Source organism: Crocodylus porosus, unplaced genomic scaffold (genome assembly GCF_001723895.1).
Source record: "Crocodylus porosus isolate Cpor-Errol unplaced genomic scaffold, CroPor_comp1, whole genome shotgun sequence".
NCBI lineage: Eukaryota > Metazoa > Chordata > Crocodylia > Crocodylidae > Crocodylus > Crocodylus porosus.
The window spans coordinates 2,870,031-2,883,291 of NW_017728945.1; the positions used below are offsets into that span (position 1 = coordinate 2,870,031).

The 13,261-nt window shown below is 47.8% G+C and overlaps 1 pseudogene; it reads left to right on the top strand.

Annotated features, from left to right (window-relative positions):
* Positions 1-3,773: 3,773 nt before the first annotated feature.
* On the top strand, positions 3,774-10,035 carry LOC109320542 (annotated as a pseudogene).
* Positions 10,036-13,261: the final 3,226 nt, after the last annotated feature.

Genomic DNA, 13,261 nt, shown 5'->3' on the forward strand with positions numbered 1-13,261 from the left:
CTCTGGGAAGAGCCTGGTGCCGCCCCCAGCCCCAGCCTGCAGTGGCAGCCCACCCTCACCCTGCACACAGATCTGGGGGCATATGCCCCCCCATGCCCTCCCAGGGTGCATGCAGTGGTGGTAGGCACTACCTCCTTCCCACACCCATGAGACATGCCACTTGTGGCTCCATCCCACACCCCACCCCAGCTGGGCAGCCCCAGCCCCACTACCTCCCTCACCACTGGGGCCTTGGTTTGCCCCCCACTCCCCTTCCCTCACAACAAACTTATTAGCCAGACCCAGCTGCTCTCCATGCTTCCAGGCTATGCTCCTGGCTGCCTGCATGCTGCACTGCAGCTGTGCGCATGCACAGGACATTTATCGGCGACATTATCAGCTCCATCAGACAAAAAGAGCCGATTGCTGATACTGTCAATTTTCCTTTTATCAATGCCAATCCAACATGGGACCAATGTATCAGTACACCTCTAGTCATTAATTGTACCATTCAATCTGTTCACAATATAAATCTCCCAGATTGCTTTCAATAGTCACCAGGAAATCGATGCCAATTCCAGTAGATTCCTGGCCAGTCCAGGAGGGATGGCAACCTCACTGCCTTTTGGAACATTCCTTCCCCAGTGCCCTGGAACAAGAGCTTGCTTCACTGGAGCACAAAAGTTCCTGGTGTAATATTAACAAGTTTAATAGTTGCTTACCCTGACCCTGTGTGAGTAGCCAGCCTCCTGCACTGTCTGTACTGGTGCTAGTTATTGTTATGATGTGTGCTGTCTCAGACAGGGGTAACTTGCGTTTACCCCCAGGATTGTGAGAGACTGCGCTTGACATCCCCCTCCAAGTGAATGCTACTTACTGCCCCTTTCTGTGAAGTCTCATTTTCCTTATGAGTATAATCACAGAAAATTAGGGTTGAAAAGGACCTCAGGAGGTCATCTAGTCCAACCTCCTGCTCAAAGCAGGACTGTTCCCAACTAGATCATGCAACCTAAAGTAGGTTGCATGCAGATCCATTTGAAATATCCTTGTTGTTCCCCTCTTCCTTGACAACCTTATTTGCAAGCCACAATCCCTTTTCTGTTAGATGTCTCTTTCTTTAGCTTCCAGTAAAATTAATCCCTCTTACAGTCTTACTTTACTAGTCTGGGACTGCAACACACTGGAAAAATACAATATGCATGTACCTGAAAAAAAAGGTGGTGGCTGCAGTAGCTTTCAAAGAAGTCTGGGAAGAGGCACTGCCAGGTGGCTGGTTGATAGGAAACTACACCCCAGAAAGAAAAGCTACGGTCCCTCCAGGAGTGAAAGCGAAATGTCATCACAAATTGTGCAAAATAGTGTATTTGGGAACTATGCAATAAGGTCAGTAAATTACCCATCCTAGTGATTGGAGTCATAGATTTTATGGCCAGAAAGGCTATTATGATTAGTCTGACTGCCTGCATTGCGCAGGCCTGAAAACCAACCTTAGGAATGCTTTTATCAGTCCATAATTTTGCTTGAGCTCAGCCTGACTCTCAGGAAGGGCTCCAGGCATGCTGGAAATGAAGGATCTAGCACATCTCTTCATACTTTGCTCAAATTTGTTAACTGCACTCCATAAAAATGTGTGCTTTATTTCCAATTTGAATTTTCTGACTTAATTTGTAGAATGGAGTGCTGCTGGATTCTAATGTTTAGCATTAATGTCTGTATTGCTGTCACATTGTTTTCTCCCCACCTCTGTGTGTATTCACCTCTCACCCTCATTTTTTACAGAGACTGAAAGCTCTCTGGTAAGAAAACACTTTCTGTTCTCTGTATAGTTCTGTTGTGTAAGGAACATTGTAATACTAATGCTAGTGCTAATACCAATGCTAGATGAATAAACCAAATCTCCCTGTTTAAGTAATTATGGGCCATGACTATGTCACCTATTTCTTTAATAAGTTAAATTGATTGAGTTCCTTAGTTTCTTAGGCTATGAACAGATATTGTATTTGTCCCAGGATTGCTCGTGCCTCTGTGGGCATGTCTACAAGTGCAATTAATGCAGCCGAATAAACTGATACAGTTCACACTGGAGTCAGCTCCACAGTAAAACGTTTCACATAGATGCACCATTTGTCTTAGAATGAAAATGTCCTGGGATTGGTGCGTCCACACATTGCCCTTCCAAGTGGGTTTAAAGAGTGACTGAGTGCACTGTTACACTTCTGCCAGCAGGTGGTTGGAGAAAGCATACATCTCTGTGCGCCTGGAGCTGGTCAAGTGTTCATAGGTTCCTCTGACTGACAGCGCTGCGAAAAGTAACTCTTGGTTGTTCAGATTGTGGGTGGGTGGTGAACTGTTTGTGGGAAGGATTTTGGTGCTATTCAGCACATAGCTTGCGCCCCTTACCGCCTGCCTCATTTCCACTGCGTTTGTGCTGCCACCACTAACACTGATCCACAGTGGTGGAAGCTCTGGGTCATAATGTAGTCATCCCCTTGCAGACCTTCCTGGCTAGCATCATGTACTCATGGGGGAGGCTGCAGGTAATGATGACCACTATGACTATTTACATTTGTGTCAAGAACAAGGGCGCTGTAACACAGGGCCTTCTCGGGGCTGATTTACCTTTGGCCCACCCACCTGTTCCTGGGCTAACCGCCCACCACACCTTGTTGTTAATTAAGCAGGAGGCTGCCCATTGTTTTCGTATGCTGGGGTCCTCTGCCAACACTGGCCTTAACCTCAGTCTTTCTCTAGCTAGGCCTCCCCATCTAAACCCACCAAATAGGGTTTGATTCTGAGGGTCTAGCTCTTTAGTCTTGGGTCTCATGATCCTCCTTTTTACTCTACTCTAGAGTGCAGCCTCCTTGGTCAAGTGGCCTGTCCACCAGCTGTACAGCCAGTGGGTTGCAAGTTTAAAGCCTGGTGAAGACCCGAGACCTCCAATGTCCCAGTTTAAAGGAAGTGAAAAAAAAACTATGCACAGACTGCCCTGGCTTTTTAGGCTTGCCCTCTCTGGTGCTGGGCCTGTGCCCCCGAATACTGTGCCTACACAGGCACTGGAATTCCCATGGTATAGTAGGGCTCCAGGGAGGCCTCCTCCTTCCCACTGGTGTTGTTCAGTAACAAAAAAAGAAAATATGGACAGTCCTGTCCACGGGCTATAACTGCCACCCAGAAAATATGACTAAAGGAGGCAGCATGCCAGCTTACAGTTTCTCAGGGGGTCATGCTTCTTCTCCCCAACCGTCTGCTACAGTCCTTCTTCTGGGGTTGCTGCCGCTTCTCTGGGAGTCCTCGGTAGGTCCCCTCCTGCAGCCACTGGACCACTCTCCAAGCCTCTCCAGGGAGCTCTGGGACACACTCCTTCCCCTTTGGCCCAACCCAGGGTTTTTATAGTCCTGGCCTGCCCCATGCTGGTCAGCTGACTAGCTGGTCAGGCTCAGCTTTTAACACCCCCCCCCCGCATTACCAGTATGCTGTGCCCAGAAAGTTCTGGTTCTAAAGGGGCGACCTGACTTCTGGTAACAGGGCCAGGATTCCCTGTTACAGGTGCACTTCTTGTGGAGAAGAACCTCATACATGTGCTTGCAGCCAAACAGATGGTCTGTGGCTACATCTGGAACTTAGTCTGTGGCAGCAGCTGCCACCCTGAAGATCTTTTGGCACATTGTGGCTGGGCAAAAATTGAAGCAGCTCCAAACATGGAGTGGCATTATTGGTGCACAAAGTCCTTCATGTCCAGGGGCACCTTCATGGACACCTGCACCCAGCTTGGCCTACACATATAACCATGGACAATGGCGATGAGGACATCCTTATCCATGAAGAAGTACATTGCCATCTCTCTGAGGAAGTTCACAACCCCAGGTAGCCTTTGGTCTGTGGAAAACCATTTCAGCAGTGGCAAGTCAACAGCTGGAGAGTAAGTGAGAGAGGTGCTCCATGACCATGAATTCAGCAGCTAGAAGGGCAACTTCTTGATCATGATTCAGGCATTTGTGGACTACCAGTGTTAGATCATTTCATGTTGGCTGGTGCGGAACTGTGTAACTACCAGCTCAGCAGCTGCAGGATGGCTGTGGAGTACTTTTTGGTACCTCAAAGCTTCCTGAAGGTGCCTATGTATGCCAGCAAGCACAACATGGCCTGGTTTATAGTCTCTCCACGTGTGCTGTACAACACCTGTTGAAAATGTTCCATTTTGCCAAGAATAATTAAGTATTCCCTGAGCAAGAAAAAGCGAGCATGAGCTGGACTCTATTGCCTAGTGGTTAGGACGCACATGGCAAAGAGAAGATGTGGGTTTAGTCCCTCATTCAATGAACATTTAAGTATTTTATTTTAAATGTTCATTAGAACAGGAATAAGAATCTAGGTCTTCCATTTCAGAGCTAAGTATCCTAACCACCAGGCTACAGAGCAGGGGTCAGCAGCATTTTGCAGCTTGCCTAGTGCCTTGCACACCTCCTTCCACCCCATTGCCCCCAGTTCAAGCTGCTGGTGCTTTTCTCACTGCAGATATCCAGCCAGTCTGCAAGAAGGGTAAGTGCAGGCATAAGAGAGCAGCAAGGAGGTCTGTGGAGGGAGGGGATGGGTGGCTCAGCGTAGTTGATGGTGCTTGATTCATTGCACTGCCCTGGGCCATGTCAGACCTTCCCAAACTGGATCCAACCTTTTCCAGCCTGGATCTGGCCTGTGGGCAGTAGGTTGCTGATCCCTGCTATAATTGTAGGCACAGGCCATCTCTCTCCCTCTCACGGAAAGAGTAGTTAATTATTTCTCTCTCAGGTGTGAATGTTCTCTTTCCTCCCCCTCTCTGGTCCAATGAATAGCTAGTTATTCCATGCAAAGTGCCACAGTTTTAATAGGAGGGGTGGGGCATGCCTCCTCCTCCCAGAGTAACCTATAGCTGGTGACTAGGGAATTCACATAGGAGAAGTGGGTTCAAATCCCCTTGGGCAGAGAAGGGACTTGAACCTGGGCTGTGCAATAAGGCACCTGACTTCCACCTGAAGTTTACTGTGATCCAAAAATGAGGCAGTGCCTAAGTCCTGCACAGGGCCCAATCTGACTGGTGCACTCTGATTGCATGCATGTACCTTGTAGTAATCTAGCATTAAGGTTAGGGACAGGCATTACACACAAACTGGTTTAAGAGATCAGAAACTGGTTTAAACCTGTAGCAGAATAGATGTTCAGTGCACATAAACCAGTTTGAAAATGGCTGAAACCAGTTTGGGATAAACCTAGTTGAATGTAGTAGCAGACTTAATTGATTTGGGTCAAATCAGTTTATGCAATGTCTGTCCCAGATCCCTTCCTTGTTTAAGTTAAACCAGACTCTGCCAGCATCCCAGCATGCTCTCTGGGCTGGGATCTCTGCTTCACAGCAGAGCTGGCCCCTTCCCTCTGCTCCCTGGCTCTAACTCCAAAACAGACTGCAGGCATCTGCCTGGCTTCCCCATGCTCCTCCCCATCCTCTTACCACTCAGAGATTCCCCCCTCCCCTCTGCCTTACACAGACACCTCTCAGCATTAGCTAGCATACATGCTGGCTATGGTCTGTGGTGTGGCAGACAGGACAAAGGCAGACAGGACTGTGTCCTTTTTGGAGCTAATCAACAGGTAGCTGGTAGGGCTGTATGAAGCTTCAGTCCCTGCTTCGATGCAGTGGAGATTAAGCCCAATTCAGTGGTCAAATCTCTGAATCCAAACCAAATCAGAGAACCCTTTAATCTCTCCAAATTGAATCGGAACCCTCTGAGCTGATTCAGAAAGATTGGGACATAGACACAGTTTTAAATGTTTTTTCTACATACCTCAAAGTACCAGGTGGCTCATGAGTGCTGCGATGCTGGGGCTCATAGAGCATCCCACAGAAGTGGGGAGAGCTCCCCAGAGTGCTTGGCAGCAGACCTGGAAGTTGACCAGAAGCACTTCCGGTCCACTTCTGGGTCTGCCAGAGAGTGTGCTGCCCCCTCCCCCCCCCCAGCTTGGTGACTGCTGCCTCCTGGGTTCTGGGGGGGTATCTGGGGTCCCCACATAGCTGATTGCCATGCCAGGGGGGTATGCCCCCTCTCATCCCGTGTGCTCCCTGGCAGACACGGAAGTGGACCAGAAGTACTTCTGGTCCACTTCCGACTTTGCCACTGAGCACAGGAAGGTCCCCCCACATTCCTCTGGGATGCTCCATCCGCCCCAATCACGAGCCACACTGGTACTTTGAGGTATGTAGAAAAAACATTTAAAGCTGTGTCTATGTCCAAATAGGTGATTCTCTGAATCAGCACTGAATCTTCAGATTTGGATTTGGCCCCATCGAATCAGGGACAGTGATCCAAATCAATTAATTGAATCACTGTCCCTGATTCAGGCCAAATCCGAATCCAAATCGAATAGGGCCCACTTCACACACGCCTAGTAACTGGTAATGTCTCTCCTTGGAATGTTCCCTTCCTTGGAAAAAGTTGCTTAAGAAGAGCTTGAACTAATGAGAGGGGCCTTGTTTTCTGATGGGGGGTTAAATGCTGATAACAAAGCTGATAAATACTCTGTTATCCAGGTGGTGGGAACCCCTCCCTAATCAAAGTGTCCTTCTGGGGCCGGGTCTGGCCACCCCTTGCCCCCAGCCCAGCTCTGCAGAAGGGAATGGAGGGCTGTGCTAGCACCCCCCAGCTTCTAGCCTGAGCCACTGCAGCTATGTGCCTCCATTTCTGGGATGTCTATTCTGTTACAAACCAGTTTAGCCTAGCCAGGTTAGACTAACCTGCAAAGATTGAATCAATTCGGGCTCACGCTTTTTGAATGTTTGTCCCTAGCCTAAGGGCTCTGGTGCTGTTTAGACAACAACACTTGGTTGTAGGTTATGGCCCACTTGACCCACTTAAAATTACTCTTGAACCAATCCTGGGGCAGTGTCAGGGTCTGCAGAGGCATTCATTCTAGTGGTTAAAACTGGGACTGTTACGAGCCTATAGTCAGGGGACAAGATGAAGTCAAACTGGGATTACAAAGTTCAGGGACTGGGTATGCAGCAGGACTGCAGGAACGTGGCCTTGTTACGCATTAATTTTGGGTGGCTCCTGGAGCTCTTAACCTTTGGATTGGTTGCATTTTAACACCTTTAAGTGGGTTAAAGCACTCATTATGTAGCTCAGAGATATGCCACTCCAAAGTGGAATTATCTCTTGATCTGCATAATCCATTTTCTATTCCACTAAAGTATGGCCACTCCACACATGTGTTCCCCTCAAGTTGAAGGTGCCAGGGCTAGGTGCTGCAAGAGTTCCTCAAGAGCAGCCCTGATACCAGCTAGCTGGCTCAGGCTCAGATGGCCCTGCTTGTGAGTTGAGTGTTGCTGACCTAGTTGCCAAGCTGCAGTACGGAGCCTTTAGAGGCTGTCCAAGAAGTCTGAGATTAGGAAATGAAGTTCTTTCTTCCCCAAAAGACAGAAGAATGACCTGAATGATTTCTCTTCTACAACCCTTGCTAGATGGAGGTTTTCAAAGCTACAGAACTGTTCTGGCCCTGTGAGTGGCATTGAAAAAAATCTCAGCTCTAGAAGAAAACCAAAAATCTAACCAATTGTGCAGAAGCCATTAATACTATGTGCAGTTACTAACTTCACAAATGAAAGGTGCAACTAAATGGAACTGAATGGAAGGAGTATCACAAAGATTTACTTCAAAAATTAGTCCCTAATTGTTTCTGACCACTGTCACAAGCTCTTAGCATTGGCACCAGATGAATGCCAGCATGTACTGCAGGGCTCACTGTTATGCCTGGTCTTATTAATATCTTCATTAACAGTCTGGAAATGGCATGTTTACTGGGTAAATGGCACTTTAATGACATAAAAGATGTTAAACTGAGAAGACGGAAAACTCTTATAGGGGCCTGATGAGATTTGAGACATGAACAGAAAATGACAACCTGGAGACAGTCTTGGAGCCACAGCAGAGCATCAAAATCTGAATCTTACTTAATGGAAGGAAAGGTGGAGAGCTGGCCATGCAGCTTGCCAAGTAGGTACTGGGAGCACTGGGCTCACAGGGAGACCTTCACCTCAGTGAGGTTGGAAAAAGAGCTCTCAGGCTCACAGCTGGGAGCATGCTGGCTTCTGAGCCTTTGTCCTTGCCTGATGCTCCCCACTTCTGCGCAGGGCCAGCATAGCACGTCTAGGATTCCAGATAAAGAGCATGAGCAAGAACAGGCAGCTGAGCAAAGATAACATTTATAAGTGCTTCTACACAAATGCCAGAAGCCTTTCTTGGGCATCAGATGTCAGTTGTCCCATTACATCTTGTAGGGGCCCAAGCTATCTTTGTTCTTTTTTCAACTTCCCACATATCTGAAAAAGGACTTTTTGTTATCCTTGGCTCCTGTAGCTAGTAGCAGGGAGCATGGTGGTGGCCGCTCCCCCACCAGCACCGTCACCCTCCCCCTCCCTCAAGCCTACTGCATTGCTGCCATGCCAGCAAGAGCTCCAACCTACAGAAAGCATTAGACCCTGCTAGTAAGGCAGCACAAGAAGACAAAGCAGGAAACTACAAGGAAGCATTTCACTTGTACCAGCATGTTATGTAGTATTTTCTCCATGTGGTTAAATATGAAGCACAAGGTGATAAAACGAAGCAGAGTATCAGAGCAAAATGTACAGAATATCTGGACAGAGCAGAAAAACTGAAGGAGTATCTGAAAAAGAAAGGAAAGCCTGCCCCCAAACCAGTGAAAGAGTCTTGTTCAACTGATGAAAAAGGGAATGAAAGTGATGGGGAAGGAGATCCTGAAAAAAAGAAACTACGGAACCAGCTTCAAGGTGCAATTGTTATGGAGCGACCAAATGTAAAGTGGAATGATGTTGCTGGCCTAGAAGGAGCCAAAGAAGCACTCAAGAGGCAGTGATATTTCCCATTAAATTTCCTCATCTATCTATAGGAAAAGAACACCTTGGAGAGAAATTCTTCTGTTTGGACCACTTGGTAGAGGAAAATCTTACTTGGCAAAAGCTGTGGCAACAGAAACCAACAACTTCACTTTTTTCTCAATATCCTCTTCTGGCCTAGTCTCTAAGTGGTTAGAGAGAGTTAAAAAATTAGTGAAAAACTTGTTTCAGTTTGCCAGAGAAAACAAGCCTTCCATTATCTTCATTGATTAAATAGATTCTCTGTGTGAGTCAAGGAGTGAAAATGAAAGTGAAGCTACTAGACAGATTAAAACACAGTTCCTTGTTCAGATGCAAGGGGTTGGAGCAGACAATGAAGGAATCCTGTTTTTAGGAGTTACAAACATGCCCTGGGTTCTGGATTCAGCTATCAGGAGAAGGTCTGAGAAGCATATTTATATTCCTTTGCCTGAAGACCATGCCAGGTCTGCAATGTTCAAGCTTCATTTTGGGACCACTCCAAACAAGCTGACAGAATCAGATTTTCGAGAGTTTGGAAAGAGAACTGATGGCTATTCAGGTGCTGATATAAGCATCATTGTACGTGATGCACTGATGCGGCCTGTTAGGAAAGTGCAATCAGCTACTCACTTAAAAAACGTAAAAGGACCATCACTGCCTAATCCAAATGTTTTGGTAGATTTACTTAACACATGCTCTCCAGGTGATCCTGAAGCCATTGAAATGACATGGATAGATGTTCCAGCGGATAAGCTATTTGAGCCTCATGTTTCCATGGCTGATATGCTCAGGCCATTAGCTAATACAAAGCCAACAGTAAATGAACAGGATCTAGAAAAATGGAAGAAGTTTACGGAAGACTTCGGTCAAGAAGGCTAAACCAAAGATCATTGCAGTTCATTTGAACTTGTTTTTGCTTTAAATATTTTTTTGTGTCCATATTGATGGCACTTCAAATAATTGCCAATCAAATCACTCCCTTCTTACTTTGCACATGGAATAGACGGTATCTTTGCAAAAAGACCCTAGAGCTTTTGTATTGTACTGCTTTCCTCAAATTTCTATTAAGTATCTTCTATTAAGAGGTAAAATTAAGAGTATAATTTTAGATTGATATTGCAAAGTTAGCAATGTGGTAAATTCTATTAAATTAGCACCCCCCCCCTTACAACATTCGTTACATTTTAGTAAATGTTACCTTTTGTTGTAGATGTGGCTGTAAGCTACATGAACTTCCAGTAGGCCCAGTGGAGGATGCCCCTTCCCCCCACCCCTTTTTAAGGGGTAAGAAAGGACCCATTTAACTGTCAGGTATTCTCAGTGTCAGCCAGTGTGCCTTCATAATAATGGCTATATTTTAATTTAGAATGCTCCTGGAGATTAGAGAAGCTGCTAAAATAAAACAAGCAATGATAATGAGAGACTTCAACTACCCTCACATAGACTGGGTAGAGACCTCATCATGGCGAGATGTGGAGATAAATTTTAAATGACAGCTTCCTAGAACAACTCATCTTGGAAACCACGGGAGGAGGAGCAGTTCTAGACCTTCTCCTGAGTAGCACACGGGACCTGGTACAAAGGTCTCTTGGTAAATTGCTCTGTGATAGTGAGCATAACAATCACAACCAACATGCCACCAGGCCGGAGCAAGGCAAAAAATTCGACCACACCTAAATTCAACTTTCGGAAGGGAAATCACACAAGGATAAGGAAGTTAGAAAGAAGTTTAAAGGAACAGTCAAAAATGTAAAAGGCCTGCAGGCAGCTTGGAAGCTTTTAAGAGTGCCATATTATAAGCTCCAGAATAGCGTATACCACAATTCAAAAAGGTATCAGGTGGACCATTAAAACCCCTGCATAGTTTCATAGCAAAGTTAAGAAGGCCACTCAAAGCAAAAAGACATCCCTGAAAAAAATGAAATGTGTGCCCAAATGAGGAAAACAGGAAACATCACAAAATCTGGCAAGTCAAGTTTAAAAGTGAAATAAGGCAGGCCAAATAAGAATTTGAGGAGCATCTAGCAAAAGATGCGTAAGTTAATAATAAAAACTTTTTTTAAGACATCAGAAGCAGGAAGCCAGCTAGAGAATCAGCAGGAGCACTAGGCGAGCAAGGTGTAAAAGGTGCACTCGGGGCTGAAAAGGCCATAACAGAGAAGCTAAACACTTTGCGTCAATATTTACCTCAGAAAACGCTCGAAGAATTCCCTCACCGGGTCACCCCTCCTCAGCGTGACGGGGCCGCCCTGGGGCCAGTCACAATGTCGGCCCACCTGCCTGTCTAGGGCAGTCTGCCCTGACTCACCTGCCGCATCTTAATACATGTAAACCCAATGGAAAATACTGGAGGCTGCCCATTTAATGCCCTGATGCCAAGGGTGTAATACACAACTCCGACCTCCGCTTTACCATACCCCATGCCTCACAGATGGCAACTGGAATGACTTCCGACTCCCCCGGCCTCATTGCTGGGCCACACTTGGCATCTGGCCCAAACTTGGCCTCAGGCGTACTTGGACTTACCTTGGCCCGGCCTCTGGACCAGCTTGGCCTCGTGCCCCCTCGCTGGGGCCTCTACTCCCACACACACTCTGGGTTCCTTGCCTCTCCTTAGGCTCCTGGCCTCCCACTCTGCCCCCTCACAGGGGCTTCTGGGCCTAACTCTCCTTCAGGCCTCCCACTAGGCCTCAGGTCCTCCTGGCCCCTGTGCCATTGCCCAAGCCTGGTGCTTATCTCTCAAGATGTGCTCCCCTAGCCTTCTCCCTCCACAGGGTCAGCCGCAAGGCAGCGGGGGCCGAGGCTTTCAGGTGCCCCATCCTTGCCTTTCACTAGGGAGGCACTGGTGTGGCATTTCCTGGAGACTGCCCCACCACAGGCAGTCCCACCATGCCGTCTAGCCCAGCAGGGTGTAGTTTTAGGTCATGCCCCAGGACCACTGCAGGCCTCCCTTCTCGTCAGTACAGAGGCAGAAAAGGATCTTGGAGTCATTATTGATTCCAAGATGAACATGGGCCGCCAATGTAAGGACGCAGTCAGGAAGGCTAACTGCACTATGTCATGCATCCACAGATGCATCACGAGCAGGTCCAAGGAGGACATCCTCCCCCTCCATGCGGCACCAGTCAGGCCGCAGCTGGAGTACCGCGTCCAGTTCTGGGCACCGCACTTCAGGAGGGATGTGGACAGCATGGAGAGGGTCCAGAGGAGGGTCACTCACATGATCAGGGGGCAGCAAGGCAGGCCCTACCAGGAGAGGCTACAGGACCTGAACCTGTTCAGCCTCCACAAGAGAAGGCTGAGAGGGGATCTGGTGGCTGTCTATAAACTTACCAAGGGGGACCAGCAGGGAACGGGAGAGACCCTGTTCCCCCGAGCACTATCAGGAGTAACTAGGAATAACAGACATAAGTTGACTGAGAGGAGGTTCAGGCTGGACATCAGGAGGCGCTACTTCACAGTCAGGTCGGCTAGGATGTGGAATCAACTTCCAAGGGAAGTGGTGCTTGCTCCTACCCTGCGGGTCTTCAAAAGGAGGCTAGATAATCACCTAGCCAGGGTCATTTGACCCCAGTACTCTTTCCTGCCCATGGCCGGGGGTTGGACTTGATGATCTGCTCAGGTTCCTTCTGGCCCCACTAACTATGAAACTATGTTAAAGAGCACGGACCCAAGCACTGTTCCCTGGGGAACACCACTGCAGGCGGCCCTCCAGGATGAGGCCACCCATCAATTACCACTCTCTGGGATCGGGTGCTGAGCCAGTTGCCAACCCACTTCATGGTAGCCTGGTCTAAGCCAGCACCCTCCAACTTGGTTGAGAGAATTTAATGGGAAACAGTACCAAAGGCCTTGCTGAAGTGTAGGTAGATGATGTCCACCTTCTGTCCCACGTCCACCTGGTTAGTTACCTGGTCATAAAAGGATACCAGGTTTGTTGGGCATGACCTCCCCTCTACAAAGCCATGCCTGTTGTTTCTTAGTACTTCACCAGTTGTGAGTTTGTAGCTGATGGCCTCCTTGACAATTTTTTCAAAGATTTTTTCCCAGGACCGAAGTCTGACTGATCTGTATTTAGAAGGGTTGTCCCTCTTCCCTTTCTTAAAGATGGGAACTAGAGCTGTGCGAAGCTTCAGGTGGTGATTCAATTCAGAGGAGATTCGGCCCGATTCAGTGGCCGACTCTCCAAATCCGAACTGAATCAGGGGACCAATTTAAAGGTCCGAATCAATTCAAAGCTCTCTCAATCTTCGGTAAAGATTCGGAGAGCTTTGATGATTTGGGCAGTCCCCGAGTTGGTAAGTACTAGGGGCGGGGGAGAGGGGGCTAGGAGAGAGAACCATGGGGGGACCCCTGCCAGCCCCCCTTTATCCCCCCCAA